The sequence below is a fragment of the Triturus cristatus genome, chromosome 4_2 (assembly GCF_964204655.1).
Source record: "Triturus cristatus chromosome 4_2, aTriCri1.1, whole genome shotgun sequence".
NCBI classification, from domain to species: domain Eukaryota; kingdom Metazoa; phylum Chordata; class Amphibia; order Caudata; family Salamandridae; genus Triturus; species Triturus cristatus.
In genome coordinates, this window is record NC_140586.1 from 517,418,508 (window position 1) to 517,442,266 (window position 23,759).

General features: G+C 48.2%; 1 protein-coding gene across 1 annotated transcript in view; it reads left to right on the forward strand.

Moving 5' to 3' along the window:
• Positions 1–23,759, forward strand: part of HS2ST1 (heparan sulfate 2-O-sulfotransferase 1) — a 337,601-nt gene that overhangs the window by 297,594 nt on the left and 16,248 nt on the right. The gene's annotated exons all lie outside the window — the stretch shown is intronic.

The following is a 23,759-nucleotide window of genomic DNA, read 5'->3' on the forward strand; positions in this document are numbered from 1 at the left end:
GACTCCTTTGAAGCCTGTACAGTTGGTGGGCCTGTCCCCCAGTCCATCCTGTCAGTAGGTCACACCTCCTCTCAGTCAAGGCCCTTTTGTTCCCTTTCCTGATAGCCATTCACACCTACCAGCAGGCTGCCAGGTGACACTCTGAAAAGGCTACTACTGCATGCTTCGGACAGGAAAATGGCAATTTTCTAAAAGTGGAAATTCCACAAAAAAAGTAATTTAAAATCTGACGACCACCAGATTGGATTTTTAAATTCCTATTAATTTGAGTCCTTTAACCATGGTTCTAGCTATTCCCAAACTGAAGTTATTCATTATAGGGCGTTATAATTTAACCCAGTGCTTTTCTATCTGAGAGCCACCATTGCCACAGTGAAAAATGACTTTAGAGATTTTGCAATGTAGAACTTAAGGACTCGTACTTCTCAAATACCATGCTTTCTGCCCTGTGTGCATTCAGGCCTCCATTAGAGATAGCTTATAAGTATTAAAAGAAAGGCTTGGGTCTGTTAAGAGGATGATTTTAGCAGGTCGAAATGGCAATTCTAAAACTTCACACTGGCTGCAGTGGCAGGCCTGAAGACATACTTTGCATTGTCACTTTAGTGGTGGTACAATATGGGCTGCAGTTCACTGACATTTAACCTACTGGCCCTGGGTACACAGGGTGCCATATACTAGGGACTTATAGGTAAGTTAAATGTGCCAATCCAGGATTAGCAAATTCTAAACTTTTTAGGGGTCAGAGCGCATACACTGAGCGCTGGATTGCAGCACTCCAGTGTTCAGAGTGCATACACCAGCTATAATCTAGTTAAAAGTATGAGGGGGTGACTAATTAAAAAGGGCACTTTCTTACATTGCAGATTTTGGAAACTGAATCTATGTATTTAGCATAACATGCAAAGCCACGTGACAAGCTTATTTGCTTATTAATATATCAACACAGTCTTGTTGGTACCCAGTCTCATTCTTTATTGCTGGCTCTCTCCCTTAACAGTTTACTTCTGGCAGCTTAGTGGGATTTTGTCTGGCTGCCTATGTTTTTCATCCTTCCAAAGCTGATAAATTGAGTGCCATTACATTGGTTAATAGCACATTTTACTTGCAGTGCTACAAAATTGCATGCCTGTTAGAAAATTGTGGGTCTCTAGTTGGCAAAGGTAGGTACATTTGTCCAAATAGGGACCCTTCTTCCTAGTCAGGATAAGGGAGTTACACTCCTAAAATAACCCCTGCTCGCCCCCATGGTAGCTTGGCACAAGCAGTCAGCCTTATTCTAAAGGCAGTGTGTAAAGCATTTGCACATAACTAACAGTAATACAGTGTAAGCAGTACAAAAGGACACCTCACCAGTTTAGAACAATATCCAATATTTTTATATATAATCAAGACGAGACCAAAAACGATAAAAATCCACAATACAGTACTTGGTAATCTTCAGTTACAAAAAAACAACCTTGAAAAACAGTTCCTTAAAGTCGGAAGCTCCCTCTGGGGCTATCACGGCGTCGTAAACAAACAAATCCAAACAATTCTGTCTGACCGTGGAGTCGCAGGACAGCTATGGTGTCGGGAAGACCCGCAAAACAGTACCTCTTAGAAATGCAGGGTGTCGGTGACCTCTCGTTGAGCTCCCAAAAGTACGGCGTCAGCAGGCGTTTATTCCGGAGGTCGTTACAGGAGTCGTCAGGCCCTTGAAGTCACTCGCATTGCAGATCGAGCTCCTCTCTGAATTCAGGAGCGCTGGCGTCGGCAGGCGTCGGGTGTTGCGGTGTGAAGTGCAGTGGTGCGCCGTGCAGTGCCCACAGGTCGCGGTGCGAGCAGACGCTCGGTGGCGGTTGGCGACGACCAGGTTCGCGGTGCGGAGTGAATGCTGCACTCGTTGCGGTGCTGGCAGGTCCCAGTGCAAGCAGCCGCGTCGTCATTGCTGTAGCGCTGTCGTCTACTGACGAACTGTAGTCGATGGCACAGGCGTCGGTAGGCCAAGGCTGCGGTGCGTTGTGTAACTTTATGAGTGGTGCCCTTGAACCACTGTGCAAGCAGTGGCGTCTATTTCGGCATGGAGCGGCATCGTGGGGGATACCAAGGCGGCGGCGTGAAGCGAGGTGATGCGGAGTGCGCGGTGCACACAGGTCGCGGTGCGAGCAGCGGCTCGGTGGCGGCATCAGCAGGTGTTGTCGGTGAGGCCAGGGTCGCGTTGCGGCGGTGCTCTCTGTGGTGCCTTCAGGACACTGAGTCGACAGTGGCGTCGTAGACGGCGTCCGGTTGCTTTTTCTTCTGTTGCAGCACAAAACACACAATCCCCAGTGCTGAGGGCAGAGAACTTGAAGTCTTTGCTGTTCCTGAGACTTCTTGTAAAGGGGGCAAGCTCTACCTCAAGCCCTTGGAGAAACTCACAATAGTAGATTGCAGAAAGTTTAGTCCAGTCTTTCACTGCCCAAGACAGAAGCAGCCACTGCAGGCCAACACAGCAAAGCAAAGTGATAGTTCCTCCTCACAGATTCTACAGCTCTTCTTCTTGGCAGTATTCTTGGTCCAAAAGAGTTCTAAAGTTCAGGGGTTTGGGCCCCAATATTTATACCACAAAATCCTTTGTCCTCTTAGGGAGGGGGAGGTGTCTGTGCCCAGCCAGAACCAGTTCTGCCCTCTCTGGTGTGGCTCCCTGGCAGGTGGTGGAGATGGCATTGTCAGAGGCAGACCAGACCCATTGAGGTGCAAGGAATTCTCCTCCCCATACTCTAAATGCAGCCCAGGTCTATTCAGCCCTTTACTGACCCACCTAGACTATCCGGAGCCCCTCTTGCTCCCCAGCCCCTGTCATACAAAACCCAGACAGTCAATCCACAAACCCAGCAGAGGCACACAGGATGGTTAGGCAAGAAAATACATACTTTCTAAAAGTGGTATTTTCAAACACAGAATGTAAAAATCACTTTCACTAAAAGATGCATCTTTAGATTCTGAGTCCAGGCATACTAAATGTTATTTTCCTAACTAGTTCCCAGGGCCAGTTATGTTTATAAGATGTTATAAACAAACTCCCAATTCTGTCCTATGGGGAACAGGGTAGCCTTGCAATAGTGACAAACGAAATGGGCAGTAATTCACTATCCGGACATGCCACACACACAAGGGCATGTCCTACCTTTCAAATCCACTGCACCCTGCCTACAGGGCTACCTTGGGCCTACCTTAGGGGTGACTGACAGGTAGGAAAAGGGAAGGTTAGGGCCTGGCAAGTGGGTGCACTTGCCAAGTCGACATGGCAGTACCAGACTGCACACTGGCTCTGCAATGGCAGGCCTGAGTTACATTTACGGGCTTTGTGTGGGTGGTACAATCCAGTGCTGCAGTCCACTAACAGCATTTGATTTACAGGCCCTGGCCCACCCAGTGCACTTTACTAGGGCCTGACACATAAATCAAGTAGGCCAATCATGGAAACGCCAATCCAGAACACATTTTACCACAGGAGCACTTGCACTTTACCACTGATCAGCAGTGCGAAAAGTGCACAGAAACACTAAGCCAGCACAAACAGAGTCAAAACCGGGAGGTCAGAAAGCAAAAACTCAGGGGAAAGACGCCAAAAGATGCCAAGTCTAACAATGCCTATGATAGGAAACAAGGTGTTATTATTATTTAATAAATTTGACTTTGATTGAAGCAGTTTGTAAAGAAACAAGGGGACCCTCTGAGTCAGAAGGGACCGAGGGTATACAATCTATTTTGAGAGACAAAGGTCCCTGTCATAAAAGAATAGGCTTTGTACTACAGAACAATATAATGATCTGTGCAATGTTTCAATCAAAGGGAAAAATGATTTATTTCAAACAAGTTGTTAAAAGGACAATTCAATCAACGAAATGCAGTGGGTATAAAAACAAGGTTGGAAATCAACACAATTCCAGACCTCGGGCATTAATTACTAATGCATTGACTCGGCAACATTTACATATTTACATTAGTCACATAGAGAATCACATCTTGTGCTCCACATAAATTAAGGCAGGAGCAATTGGAGTCAGGATGCAGTGTCAATGACGTTTCGATCCCCACTAGCATAGGGGGATCATCATAAGGCTGCAAACATTATGCCTAAGAAAAAGCCTACATGCGGCCGGGAAAAAAAGGGGTGAGAAGAAGAGTAAAAAAGGGCGATTAGAAGAGGGTTCGGCGATTGAATAACACAAAATGTGCAGCTTAACTCATTCAGATTGGGCGAAAATTAGTGACTTTGTACAGTGAAAATTATGCAGATAGTAGCTTGAAGGATGATTCTAAGTGTAGAGTGCTCAGTGGGTCCTATGCAAATTGCTTGTACAATGCATGCCATTAGGAGCGGTGTGACATGACATGGGTAACCTTATAATGAGAGGACACTTAAATTACGCGCCACCCGGTAGGCAGATGCCGAGTGAGGGTGTTGACCCTATTCCAAATAATTCCAAACTGGCGACAATGAGCCTAAGATATAACATGTGCAAGATGTTAATCCAAGTGCATCGTAGAGGTGTACAAGAACACGTGAGAGTAAAAACCACTTACATAGATTATATGGCAATTGGTTTAAGATGGTTGTGTCATAAGGAACTGCACTAAGCCGCTTGCCGAGCCGGCGATACTGAAATGATGGGTGAGTCCTAAAATCAAGGTGTCAAGGATTTGTTGCGGAATTTTGTAGTGCCTGTGAATATTACCAGGCGAGTGAGGGTGCTTACCTAGTTGTAAATAACCATCCGACTACCTGAGATGATCGGCGTCCGACAACCGAAGACTGTCTGGTGCGAGGGTGGCGATCAGGTCCCATCATTTAGAGGAAGGCTTGCATAGTGTGTGTGTTAAGAAGGGCTCATGTGAGTTGGTGTTTTTGTTCAGGTGGTGTCTTTGGTGTATTTGCAGTGGGGCTGGTTGGTGGGATGGTAGTGTCAGTGGGTGCAGATGAAAGGTCGTCCTGTGGTGCGCGGGTCGGCGCAGTGACAGTGTTTGTTGTGTCCTCGGAGGGTGGGAGGACCAGGGGGTGTGGCAATGTGCGTGGTCGCAGCCTGACTTGCCTTTGGTGCAGCCACGTTGCAGCCTTGGGTGGGCGGGGCTTCTGTTGGCAGGAAGAACAGTGAGTAGGAAACTCCGGACAGCTGCGGTGTCACTAGATCAGTCTGGAACAAGTAGGAACTGGAGGCCACAGGTAAGTGGCAAGCTAGGTGTCAAGGTGCCTATTTCCTTGATAGGAAGTGACTTATTGAGTTTCAAAAATGCTAAACTCAACATTGCAACCACATTTTCTCTTGCTGCACAGCCTTGAACGGTACCAAATGACATAAGTGTATCATCAAGCTTGATTGCAGGCTTGGGTTACCTCGTTTCCCCAAATTTGAGTGGCCTGATAACTGTAAGAGGCAGGAAAATAATGCAGAATTATATATTTTTTAGGAATGCATTATTGGGGTAAAATTATGGATACATTTAACGCCACATTTTTTGGTTGATGAGATTTGTGATTTTGCAAATATTAGACATGTTTGTGATTTTGCATGGACTTTCCTAACACATTTTTTACGTTCAACTATTGTTTTCCTGCTCTCTTTTAACTACCTGCTGCAAGCATTTCGACATTAAAGAAAATCTAGCCTTATTACAAGCAATGGCAAACCCAATAGATTGTGCTTATTAGACCTGCTGATTTTGCCAATGTTTTTTAGCTATACAGCACTGGGACTGCTGTATTTATTTATTTATTTAGAAAGTTTTATATAGCGCGAACAAGATCCCAAAGGATATCAGAGCGCTTTACATTAGAATTAGAAGGACAATAATGCAAAAACAACAACGGGTAGGGATAATAGAAAGACTTTAAAAAAAAAAAAAAAACTCAATGAGATGGCCGACATGCCATTATGTAGTACGAAACCTATTAAACGGTGTAGGCTTTTTATTTATTTTTTACTGATCCGAGATGGATAGGTCTATTAAAAAAACATTTTGCGTGAAAGTGTTCTTTTAAAACTTGGTGTGAAAGCATGTTGAAGAATTAAACAGATGAGCGGGTTCAGGGGGGTGAAACAACAATGCAGGGGGAAAAGTAACATATTTAAGGAGAGAAGGAGCACGAAGGAGAGAACACTAGCGATGGAGAGCAACTTGGTTCTGGGGAGGAGGGGAGAAGCATATGGCCAAGAGACCAAAACAAGTTTGGGTGAAGGAGAGCAGCATATGTGCGATAGAGAGCAATGGTGGTTGGGAGAAAAGCACTTGAGGGAGACAGCTGGAAAACACATGAACTCTTATGGATTGGAATAAACAAAAAGAAAAAATTGGTTCTTAGCTGATTGTTCAGCCACGGTCACCATGGCAATTCGATGCGCCTGTTAACTCCCTATTTAGAAGAAGTGCCCCTGGCCTTTCTATTTAAGTTGGAGTAATACCTGGTACATCTAAAAAAAAAAAAAAAATGGATTTGTGCCCACAACTTATTTCCATGAAACTTTAGGTTTATGTGCAGACCTAAGGGTCCTTTTCAATTTCTTCTGTCCTGAAGGTGGTCTCATGATTTTGATCCCCTAGGAGACCGAAACGTTGACCTTTCTTCCCTGCATCATCTTATAAGTAAAATATCCAGCATAGTTTACGTGGCCTTATACCTTGGTGGCTTAATTTTCTTCTAGTCCTTCAGGTCAATCAGGTACTACCCCCTTTCTGCTCCCTGGAACAGGTCTCTTTGCAGATCCAAAATGATTCATTGTTTTTTTTGGTGGTTATTGCACCTACTTGCTATATTTGGGATCTCGATGCCCTTCTGTATAGCTAACCCGATTTGTGGTTTCCTACAGACAGACTTGTCTATCTTTGTCAGATGGACTTTTCCACTCTTCTTTTCCGAATATTGTATACATTTTTTTTTTTGCCGGTTGAGGAGGGATGAATGGAAGTAAAAGGCAGATAAAAGCTCCTTTCGCACTTGACTCTCAGGGTAGAGCGGTCGAGCAGTCAGGCTTCTCAGGGAGATAGTGTGTGTTGCAAAGACTTAGAACTCGACTATCAATCAACACACACAAAAATCCACTATCTAGCCCAGTCCTTGTCCTAAGAAAACGAGAAGTACTTTAATGTCACCGCAAAAGGAATTCCTACTCAGAATATTGGGGCTCAGTACACAGTTTGATATTTCTCAGTACAGTTGCCCGGAGTCTCTCACTGCTACTGATTTCAAAGGGGCACCCCCGGGTCTGTAGTTAGTAAATGGGATATTGGGGCATAGGCAGTATGAGTCACAGGTGTGCGTTCACCAGGTGTCTTTAACCTGTATGTCAGTTTGTACATACTCAAGCAAAAAGAGTTAATGCTAGTAATGTGATATATGTAAGGCAGACTGGTCTTTAGAGTTCAAGATACAGTCTCAGCTTCTTATTTTGAGGCCCCATGTTTCCGTTTCACAGGGGACACAGCGGTAGAACGTCCCGTGGGTACACTTATATTGGCACCGGTGGCGTCCTAGAAATGGCGTAGGACTGTGGTTGGTGGCCATGCTGAAGCCATTTCGATGAACAGTGTGGCAAACTGGCCAACGTGTTCTTTTTTCCTTGGCATTTGCATCTCAGTGCTTCCAGACAGACTGTCTGCAACTGTGATCACATGGATCTTCTCTGCGTACGCTTGACAAGCAGCGGCAGGATCAGTTACACAGTATACTTCAGGGGTGCTGACCAAGACTCAGTTTGACTTGAACGTTTGCTTCAGGCAGTTTGCTGGAAGGTTCGCATAGGGAGATTGCATGACCTTATGACTTGTAGAGCACTGGTTGCACTCCTGATGGCTGGTGCCTTCTTCTGGATACACCATATGAAGGGAGCACAACTGGGCTTCGTCTTCTGGACAGTGTGTCCTCCTGCAGGGTCAGTCACATCCTTTCCTTCTTCTGCCTGAGAAGGCAGGCAGGCTTCTACATTCTAGGCAGACCCTCCTCTTCTCCAGCAAATTGCTCAGACATCAGGTAATGCGCCCTTCACCTAAGGGAGACTGTATCATGCAGACACTATCCATAGTTTTGCAACAGTTCTTCAAGTACTCTACGGAGCACTCCCTTCCTTGGTCATGAAGCAGTTTCGAACTGGAACCAAGTGGGATGGTTAAGGTCCCACTTTTATTCTCTTTTTCATACCGGGACATTAATCCACTATCTAAGATCCTAGAAAGGGTTGGAGGTAGTTCCTTTAATGTATCACTTTCTGGCTGTAGTGCAGACACAGCCTTTGAGGAAGGTGATGGCTCTCACAGCTGATAGTTAAGATGCTGGATCCAAGCAGGAGTAACCACAACATGAGCTCAATGAAGTGTGAAGAAAACTCCATCTGGCTGCCACCAGTCTTCCTGAAGTGGCAATTCAGAAAAGGCAAAAGGGCACTCCCTGCCTAGAAACTTCTTACATTCAGCTACAGAATCTGCTGATTCAATATTTCTTCCCTACCATTCACCAAATGGCACTGCTCCGGAAGATCCAAGCAATCCCTTGATAAAAGGTTTTCAGGATTTTTAAGGGTTACCCTGCCTTCGTCCTCCCTACCTTCAGTGTCTCCCCACTCCCATCGCAAGAATGTGGGCAATACATTTCCACTGTCTGTGGAATCTTTATCCACCCTCCAACTTAAACTATGCTAAACCACTGGCCATCTAAAATGGATCGTTCTGGTTCTAGTAATCTGGCTCTCACCACACATGAAGTCTTGTTTAGTGTATTAGCTAAGTGATCAAAAAGTCAGGATAACAGTTTCACATGCATTCAGGTCAATCTGAGCAGGTGTACATGCCTGATAATCAGGTGAGGGAGATTCCAGTTCTAGCGTTGGTTTGTTCTTTCTATATTTTATCCCTAGCCATCATCTCTGGAAGACACTGGGATCTGTTCCCTGCCTGCGGAGAAGGCTGTTGGACTTGATCTGGTTTGTATTCATTGTCTAGGCCAGTGGTCTCCAACATTTTGTGCAATAAGAGCTACTTAATAAAAGCCCAAGATGGCCGCTGGACTGGTGCTCAGTTAAAGTAGCTCCCTGCCTGAGATCCTTGATCTACAAATATCCCTGCTTTGCCCTGCAATCCTCCATCGGGCTTTTCATCTCTGTAACAAGGAATACTTCTGAACACCTGAATGATTGACTTCTGATCTTTAACAGCAACTTTCACATCGTGAACCCACTACCTCAACTTGTTTCCTACCGCGAGACGGGCGATTCTCCCTCTTGTTACGACTGCCTCCTGTCCTGGCTGTGGTGCCCTCTACCTTTCCGCACCGCCGCCTGGGGACACGAGGCTACAGCGACCCTCTTGGTCTGCCTGGCTGAGTTCGAGAACGCCTCCACTGATCCGATGAGCTCTGTGGCCTGGGATTGATCGGTGGCGACTGGGGAGTCTTCTGGGCCTCGCATCCCATCACGGCAGGTCCAAGCACAGGCATCGGAGCGGGACTCGCGCTCGAGCAGATCAGCTGACTGTGGTGGCCGCCCAGTTGGTTGAAGCAATAAGGAGGTGTTTTACGGGTGGGATGCCCTCGCGCACTTGATTGTGTTCCTCCGGCTGCTCGCCCCGATTAACCAGCAGACCTCTGCCCCTCCCCCGGATCGGCTACTCACGGAGGGGAGCGGACAGGATCAACAATACAGGTCTGCGCTTCTCAAGCCATGCTCGGGGCTCTTGCATGAATCGCCAAGCATTCCCGCTTACTTTGGTTGGCTGGCAATAGTCTGCCTGATGTTATATCTCCCCACACCCTCACAGCCGGACTTCGGCCGGCTCTGATGCGAATCCTTGCTTTGATGCTACGGGGCTGGTCCATGCGTGCACGTTTAAGCGGAATGGTCGTGCTCTCCTCCTCCGGCTGGATGGCAGGGTTCACCCAATCCTCTGTGGCCTTCTCACCGGAGCTCCGCTCGACGATTTGCTGCTGTATATTTTGCTGGATCGGATCCCAGGTTTAATTGCTTAATTTACTACTTCCTGCTACTGAATCATCCCCGCATGATGGCTCCCTCACCGATTCTTCCATGGGGCCTTCATCCATTTTGTATTATGTATACGATCCTCTCACCCCTCTCCACAAAGAATTTACCTCTACAAGATGGCGCCCGCGTTTTAGGCCTGCTCACCAAGGCTAAATCCTACAGTGATCCTTGACCACAGCACAAACTACCAAAAGAGAGGTAGGACTAACCCTCCCTAATTCATACCTGATCTTGTGATGGGAAACTGTAGTAGGACTTCTCCCCTCTCTCGATCTTGGAATTTTTTTAATTTTTATTATTATCCCTCAACTCCCCCTCCCAGTTCCCATAGTTTCCTTATGTAGTCTCTCTCCTCCAATTAGCCTAATTCCTAACTCTGTAATTATTGCACCTACACTACCAGTTCCGTACTTACTCTGTCGACCCACCAGGTCCTGTATCTGCATATTTCTTCTTAATTGATAAATTAAAACTACCCTCACCTCCATAATCTCCTTACTAGGTCCCCTCCTGTGCCAGCACACACTACCAAAATAGAGATGTCCCGATCCCACAGGATCGAACGCTTGCATTATCAATTACCCACCTAACCTCTCCAAAAATGCCGCCAAAAAACACAAACACCGCATACTCAAGGCCAGACCCGAAACTTTAATCTCAGATGTCTATTACTGTGCAAACAAGGGTAGTATAGTTAATGACCTCATCTTCTATACTAGAAAACGAGCATGCTGGCGGAATGTTTTCTACTCCACGCTTAGAATAACAGGCACCAGGAAAACACCTTATGGCCTAAAATGAACGACGTCGCCCTCCCTCATTCTCAAAGCTAATGCCACTATCACCATCTACAACAATGGTATCATCCTAATCCAAGCCTCCAATGTCAACCTAGCTAAGATGGTCCATTTCTTCTCTACCCTTAAAAACGCGGTCTCAGCTAAATCCAGCGACCCTTATCCACACCCTACCATTACGGAGGATCTAACCAGTCCTCCCCCCACCACAATACAGAGGTCAGCAATCTCCCTTAAATATTCTTCACCTTTAGATGTTCCCAGAGCCTCTCAGTCCCCTATTGACATTGCACATACCACTGAACCTCCGACCCAGAAGTTGATCAGGATTATGGGCTCGCTCTGCCCGCAGTTCTCCATTCCGATTTTGGCTGAATCTGGAGATGAGAGGTCCCCTCATGCCCTTTCACCATTGATCCCAATGAAAGCTCCCTCTTCCGTCTCCCCTCTTTCCACGCCACCCTTTATGCCGGAGACCTGGTAATTACCCTCCACGCACCATGAATGGCCTATCACACTCAACCCTGACTGGACTGTCTAGGGCACACTGGTTAAAGGCCCTCCCACCCTCTCTCTGGTACCTACCTCTCCATCCAAATTTCCTGGAATACTGCTAGTCCCTAATGACCAACTCTCCCCTACTGAACTCCACATCACTGCCTTAGACCCTCTGGGCATACATCGAGGCCCCTGCTCTCCGCCAGATCTCCCTACACAACCTCTACCCCTCACACAGCACTCAGACGTGGTGGCGCACCTGGATGATATATCTCTCCAGTTGCACCTTCTCACCGTCTAACTACATGACTGGTAAGCCCTATAAATTGAACAGTTCCCCTTGATCAGTTCCCTCCTCTCCTCTGCGAACCTGCCCAGAGCCCCCCCTAGTGATAGAGGTCACCTTGGCCATTTTTCCCCTCCCTCTATCTCGAAAACTATACCCCTACCTAACGCCCCCTCCCGCCCCAGAAGACTGAAGACCAATCTTACGTCTAATGATATTGACGACCTATTCAACCTGTACGCGCCTATCCTTGACATCAACACGATCCCTCTGGGGCAAATTCAAGCCATCCACTCTAACCCGAACAGAGAACCCCCTCACAATCTTAAAGCCATTAATAAGGACCACCTCATGAGAGTGATCATCATCCAGACCCCTTCCCCCCCCCCCCCCCCCCCCCCCTTACCCCGGTACGACTTAAATGCGTACTACTCAGCTGCAGGTCAGCCAGTAAATACGCCTCTGACATCTTTGACCTCATCCAACACAATGAGTTGGACATCATCATCATCCTCCTCCTCCCCGAAACTTGGCTCAACCCCTCCTCCACCCCTATCCTAGACCTACTAGTGCCTCCTACCCACGACATAATTCGTCTAGACAGAGCTTTGAAGCCGGGTGGTGGCCTAGCCTGTATTCATAGGAGCACACTGTTTCCCACTCGGTGTCTTATACGCCATCCTCCTGCGAATACCTTTGTCTCGACATTTCAGGTAACAACCTTCAGGTGTGACTTCACACTTTTTATCACTCACCAGGGGACAATCTCCCCTTCATTGAACAATTAATGGAAATCATCTCTGGCAATGTCGACTCCGTAATGTCCCAAATCTTCCTCGGTGATTTCAGCCTTCACTGGACAAATCCCAATGACCAAGCTGTATCATGCCTCAAATCATTCTTAAATGTTCAAGAGTTGATTCAACATTGTGACCGGCCTACACATATTGAAGGAGAAACTCTAGACCTCATTATCACCAAAAGTCACACCATCACAATGGATACCATTACCTCTTGCGATTGGTCCGACCATCACCTTCTTCTAAATTAACAGGGAGGTGTCCCTGAGGAAGGCTCAACCAACGGAATTGAAGATTTGGAAAAGGGACCTCAGATCTATCAATACAGATGAACTAGGGGGGCGTGGCTAGCAGCCGTCGTGAATGGCCGCTGCTTAAGCGAGCTCCTGCCTTCCTCAATCCGATCCTGCAATATCCTGGCCGTCCATGACGATGTATTCGAACCCAAGCGAATGCTGAGAATCCCCCAATTCCCCCCGGAACATCTTGGAGCTGTGGCCTGCGGTGGAGTGACCAGTGCAATCTGTTTACTCGGCGGGGTCTCCTGTGCTTACGGCGCCCACGTAACGGCAGCAGCGAGGAAGCGGACCGGTGTCCGCTCCGCAACATCGGTGGTTACCCCTGGGGCGTCCAAGGCTCGGCCAAGCGGAGGAGCGGTGTGCCAAGTGCGGGCAGCGCTCAGTGGCAGTGGCGCGCCCACGGACAAAAGACTGGAGCATCCCACGATGCGGTGACGAAGCCTCCAGCGGGCGGCGGATGTGCTGGGGGCCCCGGCTTTCAGGCCTTGGCGGCGAGCTGTGCGGATAGCCGGTGAGACGGAGGCTCATCGAAGGGGTGTAAAAGCGGCAAGTGGCGGAGGTTCCCTGTGGGCTTGGAGGTGGTGCTTGGTGTGGTCCCCCCCCCCCCCCCTACATCTCACGATTGGACCATGGGGCCTGGCGACATGTTGGTAAATTGAGGCCCCAGCTTCTACGGAATAGCACAGCGAAGAGGAAGCGGCGACAGGGCGCTATCGGAGGCCGCATCTGTGAGTGGCGGTGGCGGGTGCCCTGAGCATGCTGTCGAGAGCTGCATTCGGCAGCGGGTGAAGGAGGGCGACGCCCAGTGACCGCTGCGACGACTACAATTGCAGCTACTGGAGGACCTGGCTCTGGGGCCTAGACGGAGGGGCGAGCTTATGGGGGTGATTCGACCTGCGGACAGAGAGGTAGAGGACCCACGGAGGGGTGAATTGAGCCGGATAGGCGACAGAGCCCGAACAGCAACTGAGAACGAGGACCGAGGTGGGAAAGCTGGCGGCAGGCACACCTGCATCCATCGGTGAGTGGAGCACGGGGACCATATTAAGGGGCAGGAGCCCTGGTGACGAGGGGTGCGCTAACGGTATCCCCAGAGGCCGGAGGAGTCAGGAGGGCTGAAGAGGGAGTGGTGGACCTGGAAAAGGTTATGGAACGATATCTACAGCCGGGGGGCATACCAGAGGCTGCTCAGCAGTGACCAACAGTGTGGACAGGGTCGGAGAGGTTTGCAGTGGGAGGCCTGTGGCGCGCAGGGAGAGCTACCACAGTGATAAGCGGCGGCAAGTATAGACTGTGGGGGACACGCTGGAAGGGACTGGGTGGACCCTGAAGATCTCCTCATACGGTCAGGTGGTGGTGCAGTGGATGATAGCATAGTCCTTGGAAGGTGTGGTGGCGGCTTGGAGTCTACTGCAGGACTGGAACTGACGGACAGAGCCTTGCCTCCGACACATCTAGAAGTAACTGCAGACAACTGGAGATGGAGATAGCTGGAGTCTGAGCAGGAGGGGCTTCTAAGGCCCGGACCCTACGTTTGGAAAGTGAGGTACGGGGGTCGAACGCTACAGAGCCTACGGCACTGGAAAGGTGCGCCTAGCGGGCAGAGACATCTCGCAGGGGTAATTGGAGCAGCCAACTCAGTTGTCCTGTCGACCAGTGCTGTAGGAGGAGGGATTCGGTCGGCCCTATCCACCGCTTGGAGGGAGAAACACCGGAACAGAGGTTCCGAGGGACGGCCACATAGCCATTCACTCCTGCCAATAGGAGTCTGCCGGCTGTCGTACAACAATGGCCACGGGAGGAAAGGGTCCCAAAACTAGTGCCCAAAAGCAGTTGGCGAAATTTGCGTGGTCCAAAACGCCTGGCACGAGGGACTCACCGCCATCAGAATCGGGCGGGGGACGGCGACAGTAGCAGCCACATCTGGGCAGACCCCGGAGCCCACTCTTCACGATGTCATGGTGGCCATAAACTGGGTGCGGGCTTCGGTGGACTCGGTCATGGTGGAGGTCTCTTTGGTCCGAACCGATCTCCGGAAAATGGATGAGAAGGTTAAAGAACTAAAGGTGGTCACTGGTGCCCTACAGTCCGACACGGCGGAACTCCAAGTGCAGATGCTCGAAATGCAGAAGAGGCAGGAAAGAATGTCGCAGCAGCTTGAGGACTATGAAGGGCGGGTCCATCGCCATAACATCTGAATTCTAGGGATCCCAGAGAGAACTGAATGCCCGGCGGCGGACCTCTACGTGGAGGACCTCATCACGAAGCACCTGAAGCCTAAATCGTTGTCCAGCTATTTTTCTATTGAGAGAGCCCATAGGGTACCAGGAGGAAAACCGAAACCGGGGGCCCCCCCGAGGCCCATTATTGCTCGGGTGTTGTACTACCGAGATAGGGATGCCATCCTGCAGGCTGCGCGGTCCAATCCCCCCCCCCCCCCCCCTCCTTGTAGACAACTATGATGTGGCTTTCTTTCCAGACTTTACGGTTAAGGTCCAGGCCCAACGGCGCAGTTTCCAGGCAGTGAAGAAGGAACTAAGGGACCGAGAAGTAAAGTACGCGATGCTCTTTCCTGCACGTTTGAGAGTGGAATCGGAGGGCAAATCGTGGTTTTTTGACTCTCCAGAGGCAGTATGGGACTGGATGGAAGGATGGAGCTCGGTGGGTAGCCGCAAGAGAGACAGACCGAATATTCCTGGTCGACACAAAGAACTTGGCAAAGAAGTCGGAGGAAACGGCTCGACGGAGGAAGAACGTCAGCTGAAGGACAGGGATTGAGCGACCTGGGTTGTGAGGAGCATGCGTGCAACCCCAACTACAAGCGCAAGTGGGTGGGGGGGAATTCCACCGTAGTGAGACTGCAATCTAGGTGGGGATTGTTAGACAAAAGTAGAGTGACATGTTTCATTACTGGGACCTGGTATAAAGACGTTAGTATGTTCATGGATGGCTTAAAATACAAGATGCATGTGATCTGTATAGGCGGGGAGGGGAGCTGAAACACCCCGTTTATATTTCAGAGTGTTGGGGGGGGGGGGGGGGGGGAGGCACTCTGCCAAGTTTGGGAGTGGGTAGTTTGAAATCCACAGGCAGGAGGGCAGGGAGGGGGGTGGGGATTGGGGTTGGGGGGCAGTGGGTAGTTGGGAGTTTCATTGGTTAACTAGGAAGATGGAATGCTCAATACTAGGCTGGACGTATTTATGTTTCTTGCTGATCGTTTTAATCCGTGGAATAATTGCTCATTCCGTGATGTGGGATGGAGGAGGGTAGAGAACGGACGCTTTCTGTGTTGACATGGAATGTAAACGGCATGGGGGACAAGATTAAGAGCGGGATAGTACAGCAGTTTCTGAAGAGGCACTCTCCGGATGTGGTCCTGCTACAGGAGACGCACTTGGTGGGACAGAAGACTAAGGCTCTCACTAGATGGGGGTATAGGCTCTTGGTCCATGCAGAATACACGTCGGGGTCCAGGGGGACGGCAATTCTGGTAAAGAAGTCTGTATCCCTCATAGTCCGGGGGGTGTGGGCGGATCCAGCAGGAAGGTTCGCCGGAGTGGAGGCCAGTTGGGATGGCAGGGACTTCAACGTAATCTCGGTTTACTTACCGCCAGCCCTGGGTAAAACGGCTTTGGGAGACCTTGGGGGCAGACTGGCTGGGCTTCACGAAGGTACACTGATTATGGTAGGGGACTATAACATGACACCAGATGACACAGTTGATCGCCACCCGCCGAGGTCGCAGGTAAAACTTAACACGCAAATGGCGGACTTCATGGCGGCGATCGGGCTGGTGGATGTGGGCCGAGCGCTCCACCCGACGGACAAACTTTTCACTTTCTTTTCCAATAAGCACCACAGCTTATCGCGTATTGACTATTTCCTTACACACAGTTTCAGTGGGGAATTTCGTTACGTCCCCTATTTTGCCACGGGGTATTTCGGATCATTCCCCGGTTTGGGTGGATTACACGCACTGGGAGAGACAGGCACGCTCCACTATCATCATTAACCCATGGCTCTTGCAAGTACCAGACATAAGGGAGGAACTTAACACGCAAACGGAGAATTATTTTGCTGAAAATAAGGCTCGGTTACGTCGGCCTTGACATTGTGGGAAGCATACAAGGTTGTTCTGAAGGGACACGCGTTATCCTTGAAGCTGGGATACATCGCTAAGAAACGCAAACTCTTGGTTAAGGTGGAAACAGACCTTTTAGACCGAGAACGCGAGCATGCACGGAGTCCGTCCCCGGATACTGCCCACAGGCTTCTATTGAAGCAGGACGAGTATCGAATAAAAACCAGGCAACACATGCTGGCGAAGTATAGTCATACCCAGCATAGAATCTGCGAAATGGGGGATAGGACGGGTAGAACCCTGGCATGGCTGGAGAGGAGAGAACAAGGCTCGAGATGGATACATAAGTTGACCACCTTGGGGGGGGGGGTCACCCATCCGAGGGACATTGCAGAGGAATTCGCTGTGCACTTGTAAAAGGTGTACTCCCCCTCTACTTCCTATGCGGCGGAGGAGTCACACCAGCTTCTCCGAGATAGTGATGTTCGAATCCTTGCCGACGCAGATAGGAAGATTCTCGACGAGGATCTTTCAGTCGAGGAAATTGGCAAAGCTATAGGCCAAATTAAGTCGGTTAAGGCGATGGGGCCTAATGGTATCCCGGTTGAATTCTTAAAGGCTACGGCATCACGGACGATATTGCATCTGAAGGCTATGTACGAGGAGAGTCTAGAGGTAGGACGGATGCCAGAGGATCAATGACTGGAAACTATAGTAGTGTTTCATAAGCCGGGTAAACCGAAGGACGCTTGCGGCTCTTATAGGCCAATCTCGCTAATTAATACAGAAGTGAAGGTATTGGCGAAGGTCATTGCTAATAGGCTGGTATCGGTAATTGCAACGTTAGTTCACCCAGATCAGTCGGGGTTCATGCCTGGAAGTAATACCTCCCTCAACCTAAGACGTCTGCATAACGTAATGGCCCGTAGGGAATACATTGAGGAGGATGCTGCGCTGTTGTCACTCGATGCCTCGATGGCCTTTGATTCAATAGAATGGCCATACATGTTCGCAGTATTGGAAAAGATGGGTCTCGGCCCCAAGTTTATTGCCTGGGTACGGCTGCTGTATACTGATGTCTTGGGGCAAGTGAGGGTGAATGGGCATACATCCCGGATATTTCGACTACGAGGCACTAGGCAGGGATGTCCTCTGTCCCCGTTGATATTTTCTCTCTTTCTGGAACCCCTGGCAGCATGGGTACGCCGAGATGGTATGGTCCGAGGGCTGCGATGGACAGATGGAGTAGAAGATCGAATATCTCTCTACACGGATGATATTCTGTTGTACTTAGCTTCCCCATACACCTTTATAAGGGTGGTGCTGGACATCTTTAGAAATTTCTGGAAATATTCGGGATATGCGATTAATTGGCATAAGTCAGTGTTGTACATGTTGAGAGGTCAGGTCCCCCAGCTTCCGGCGAGTTGCTCGATTGTGGTGGCGTCAACGGGGTTTCGATACTTGGGGGTCTTTGTTACGTCAGATCCATATCTCTTCTACGAGTCCAATTTAGCCCCCCCATTGGCCAGATTACGCGCAGATGTGAAACACTGGAGGTCCCTACCGCTGCTGGGATGGGCGGTGCTTTTTAAGATGCTGGCTCTACCCCGCTTCCTATATATCCTACCAAATTGCCCGCACAAGGTTCCAGACTCCTATTTCAAAGCAGTTGACTGAGAGGTCCGTACGCTGTTATGGGATGGGAAAACCCCGAGGGTGGCACTAAAGAAAATGACTAAAAGTTGGTATGATGGCGGCATTGCATTGCCGGACCTGCAACTTTACTACTGGGCGGCACAGCTAGCGCCTGTTAATCACTGGATATACCAACCTCCAGATGACCCAGCATACGCTCTGGACCGTTATCAAACTGATAGGTCTGGATATCTGGGGGCATTGTATGCTAGTGGCAGGAGAAACGGGGGCCGATTCTTTGGACACTCCCTACATACACTGGAGATTTGGCGTAAAGTACACTCTTGCCTGGGCAGACATTCTCACAAAGGTAACGCCCCTATGGCAGACGCAGAAACTGGGCATGCTGTGTTACCAGCCTGGTTTCGACAAATGGGACCTTATCGGCATATCAATGGTCAAAGATTTGATTAAACAAGGGGCTATAATTAAATTTGAGGAACTCCAGCGGCAAGATCACCTGGCTCGTGGGGAAACATATAGATACTTGCAAATTCGGCATGTACTAAGGGCGGCCTTTCCGTCCTTTGTGGATATACCAGAATCTACACCACTTGAGGATAGGCTCTTAGATGGGCCCCTAACCTCGAAAGTAATATGACTTGCGTATAAGAAACTGTGTAATAATCTCCCGGATAATTTTTTTAGACTCCGGGGAAAAAAATAGCAGGATGATCTGGGGTTGATGGAGGACTAGGACTGGCAGGAGGCCCTTATGTCCCCTCGAGAGGCAGCCATCACACAAAAATTTAGATTGATTCAGTTCAGGATACTGCATCGATCATACATGACAGGACAGACACTAGCAAAAATAGGTTCCAGATCGGATGATCTTTGCTTGCGGGGGTGTGGCCAGAGGGCCACATTCTACCATATCCTCTGGAGCTGCCCGGGGGTACGTGTCATATGGGAGGGGGCCTCTGGGCATATGCAGACAGCCCTCCATAAGGAACTTGTTTTGACGCCGCAAATGGGCTTATTGAATATATGGGAGGCAACGGACCTAACGGAAGCAGAGAAACCATTCACGACGCTAGGATACACATTAGTTAAATGGGAGATTGCTAGGGGATGGGGGGGAGGTAATGCACCACGGCCCCATGTATGGATGACTGAGCTAGATAGATGCATGCTGGCTGAAACGGAGGTTTTTGTAACTAGGGGATGCCCAAAAAAATGGGATCGGAAGTGGGAAAAATGGAACAAATATCGAGGGGAACCTGTAGTATCCCCTATGGTGGAATTGGAAATGCGTCAACAGAAAGAAAGAGCAGTTTGTATGTAATGTATACTTTGTTTAATGATTCGTTAGATACAAAAGTGGTGTCAGACAAGAAAATGTCGTCAGTCTACAATGTATAATGATGTTGTTAAACCAATAAACAAATTTAAACAAAAAAAAAATACAGATGAACTAGCAACGCACTGTAAATACGCCCTCTCTTCCCAAGCTGACATGTCTGAGGTTTAGGTACTCACTGGCTTCTACAACTCTACTGTATCTAGCATCATGGACTCTGTTGCACCACTCCAACAAAAAATGCCTCATCAAAAATATCCAAACCATGGTTCAATGACAATTTAAACTCGGAACGCCGCAATCTTAGGGCAATTGAACGATCTTGGAGAGCAAAACCCTCCTCGGATCAGCTAAAACTACTTGGAGAGGTTAGGAGTTCCTACAACAATCCAATCAGGAGTGCTAAGGCAGATTACTTCAGATCCCAACTTGATCAAGCCGCTAATTGCCCCAAGAAATTTTTTGAACTGGTTAAACAGCAATCGGTGGAAGCTCCAAACCGCTTTCACTCTGAAATCAGGCCACCCTCATGCGACGATCTGGCTGCTTTTTTCACTGAGAAATCGAGACTCATCAATATTGAACTTGCTTCTAAGAAGGCGCTATTGTCATCCTACGAGCCCGCGCCACCTTCTGCCCTCTTAGAGAAGCTCCAACCAATCAACCTGAGCACTAAGAACAATACCTCATGGGGCGCCTTTACTCCCTTCAGTGAAAGACATCAACAAGACTCTTCCGAATATCAACCCATCTAATCATTTTAGCGACCAGTTACGAACTTCCATCTTCAAAGAAATCAAGAAGGCCGTCATCCCAATATGGACAAAGATTATCAACGCCTCACTGACACAAGGCATGATCCCAGATTGCCTAAAAGCAGCTCAGGTATCACCCATATTAAAAAACCTACTGCAGATAGAGATAGGGCGGAAGTTAAGGTCAGCACTAACATCCCCACCCTAGCCAAACTCCTTGAAAAATGCGTACAATCACAACTCTGTGCTCACATCGAGAATTTCCAACTCCTGGACCAGTATCAATCTGGTTTTCGGAGTGGGCACAGCACTGAATCAGCCCTGATTCACGTTATGTATGACATTTTAAAAATGCTTGACCAGAATGAATCCTGCCTGCTAATCCTCCTTGACCTTTCCTCTGCGTTTGACACCGTCAATCACAACAACCTCCTATTCATCCTGAAGAACAGGATGGGCCTCACTGGTCGGGTGTTGCAATGGTTCTCATCCTTCCTCCACCACAGATCACAAAGAGTCTAGGCAAACAACTCTCTCTCTCAGCCCTCTCCATTTTCCATGGGGGTCCCGAAAGGATCCGCCCTATCTCCTATACTCTTCAACTTGTTCTTGGAACCGTTAGCTAATGCACTAAACTCTTCGAACCCTCTCTTCCATATGTATGCAGATGATATGCAACTTTACCTGAATCTCCTCCCCGGATAACTTCATATAACTCAACACCATTCTAACGGCTACTCAAAACTGGTTAAATGAGAACCACCTCCTGCTCAACACCTCCAAAACCGAATTCCTTCTCATTTCTCCTCCGAGCCACATCCTTAAGCTAGACCTTTGGATTAATCACCTCACTGCCTTCAACTGCCCCCCCCTCCCTCATTATTGACTCAGCCAAATCTTTCGGAGTCACCCTGGACAAGCATCTGAACATAAAGAACCATATCAGCAATGTTTGCAAGGGAGCTAATCACCTGATAAGGACATTCAGGAATATCAAACCTTTCCTTCCTCAAGATGATTTCAAGCCGGTAGTCCAAGCGCTTGTTTTGCCAAGACTAGATTATGGCAGTGCTACGCTCTGTGGCCTCCCCAAATATACCTTGGCCCCACTAAGGGCATCATTGAACGCTGCTGCCAGATTGGTTACGGGTACCAAAAAAAAAAATGCGCACATAACCCCAGTCCTAAAATCTCTTAAGTAGTTGTCCTACAAAGCACGAATTCAGCTAAAGATTGCCTGCCTGTCTCAGAGCCCTACATCTCAAAACCCCAAGCTATCTAGCGCAAAAGCTAGAACTATCAGGAGGTGGTAGACCCTCAAGGTGCTAACTCTTTCCTCTTGAAACCACAGATCTTTCGCAAAAAGAGGACATGTCACCGTGCATTCTCCGGCTCTGCCCTGAAGATCTGGAACTCTCTTCCACCAGAAGTACGCAGAATCTCCTCCACAGTTGCTTTCAAATTGGACGCTAAAAGATTCCTTATGAACAAATTCTTACCTTAAATGGATTTCGATCACCTGCTGTAAGTCAGGCGACTTACAACCTTACGACCTGCAACTCTTATTTAGTCATTCATTTGCTCCCTGCTTGCTCACTATGTACCATTTTTTGTATTACTTTCTATTGAACACCTTGTTTTGTAATTATGTTAATTACTCCTATTGAAGCCGGCACTGCATTGTATTACCATCCTTCCCTCTTACTGTAAAGCGCTTTGATATCCTTCGGGATCTTTTTCGCTCTATATAAAACTTTATAAATTAAATAAACTTATCTTCAATAAAAAATTACTACTAATATTATTAGTGTTTTAATAATGACCACATGAGAAAAGATCACATTAGTGGCCACTATATGCAAGGCAATAATAATACTGTCTCCCAAAATAATTTATCTCTGTGAATTCAGCCATTCTTCTCCAACTATCAGCTTATAAGTTCTGAATATACACGTTTGCCTTGAATGCACAATTGTGGCATACATACATTCATTGAACCAAACAAGAGGTTCTATTTATTAGGCTGGCATGCATACAGTACAGGTCCTTACAGGTCGCAGTAACGTGCTAGCTACTCTTTGGAGAAGCCTGGTCTATGGCATGTGATGCACTGACTGTTTCATTTGGCCAATGGCACAAACGGAATAAGTACTCCTGGGCTACACTGTCTCTTCTTGCTTTTGGCTCTGATAGACGTCAAACCTATACGCACTTTGAGTTGTTTCCAGCTCTGGGTCACTCTACGGGAGCCATGAGTGCTTCTTGGGCTCAGTGGCCAAGAGTTCCCATGGCAAACATGAGGGCAGCTTTATGTGGAACCCCGCGTACCAATGATTTGCACTAAAGTTTGCATGTTGGGCCTGCCATGTCTGAGAGAGCAGTTTAGGTTGCCTCTTCATTATGCATTTTATGTACAATGTGTTTACAGAATACATTTCACGTTTTTGCCACACATGGTCTCCAGTGATTCATGCTTTTTTCTGGTCATATTGCAGGTCGTATTAGAGGGGTGGGGTGGTAATGGTCGGATTACATACTGGTACTCTTCATTACACTGGGTCCTACTGCTCTTCCTCGCCATCCCGACCTACCTCCCAGAAAGAGGCGATGGATGTAGGGCACCTTGATTTGATATGTGACACAGGCAGAATGCCGGTAGGGTGCCTAGGTTGTCCTCCAAAGGTAGGTGGGCCTTACTAATGTGGTCATTAGACCACAGAGGCCCCTGCCTTGTGAGGAATGGCCCTCACATCTTGAGGACGTAAGTGTGGAAGAGTGGGGTGTGGTGTAAAGAAGCCTACCAGTGAGTATCCATTCTGTTGAATATTAAGGACCGCAGCATGGATTTTGGAAGTCTGCTGAAAGCACTCTACAAACTTTACATTCAGTGAAGTGTTTTCCAGCTGCTGATGCGTTGTTTACTTTTTCATGTTACTTTTTCTCTTGCCACTATCTTTGACCTTGGCTGCTTCTTTATTCTTGTATTGAGTGTGCCCTTGAAGTTGTCTTTGGCAAGTCTTGCGCTGCAAATGACAGCTTCGGCCAGCCAAAGCCACTGCTTTTTATTTTATTTTTGCTGTGTGCTTCGAAATGTAACATGCCGCCATTTGTGTAGTATAGGACGGCCTCGAAAGCTTATCACCTTCAGGAGGCCCTGGGGTTAAATGTATATGCTGTGCGTTGAACGTATGCCCGATAGACGATTACATGCAGGCGTGATGAGATATGGGCACGTGTGAATGGCGGAAGAGTT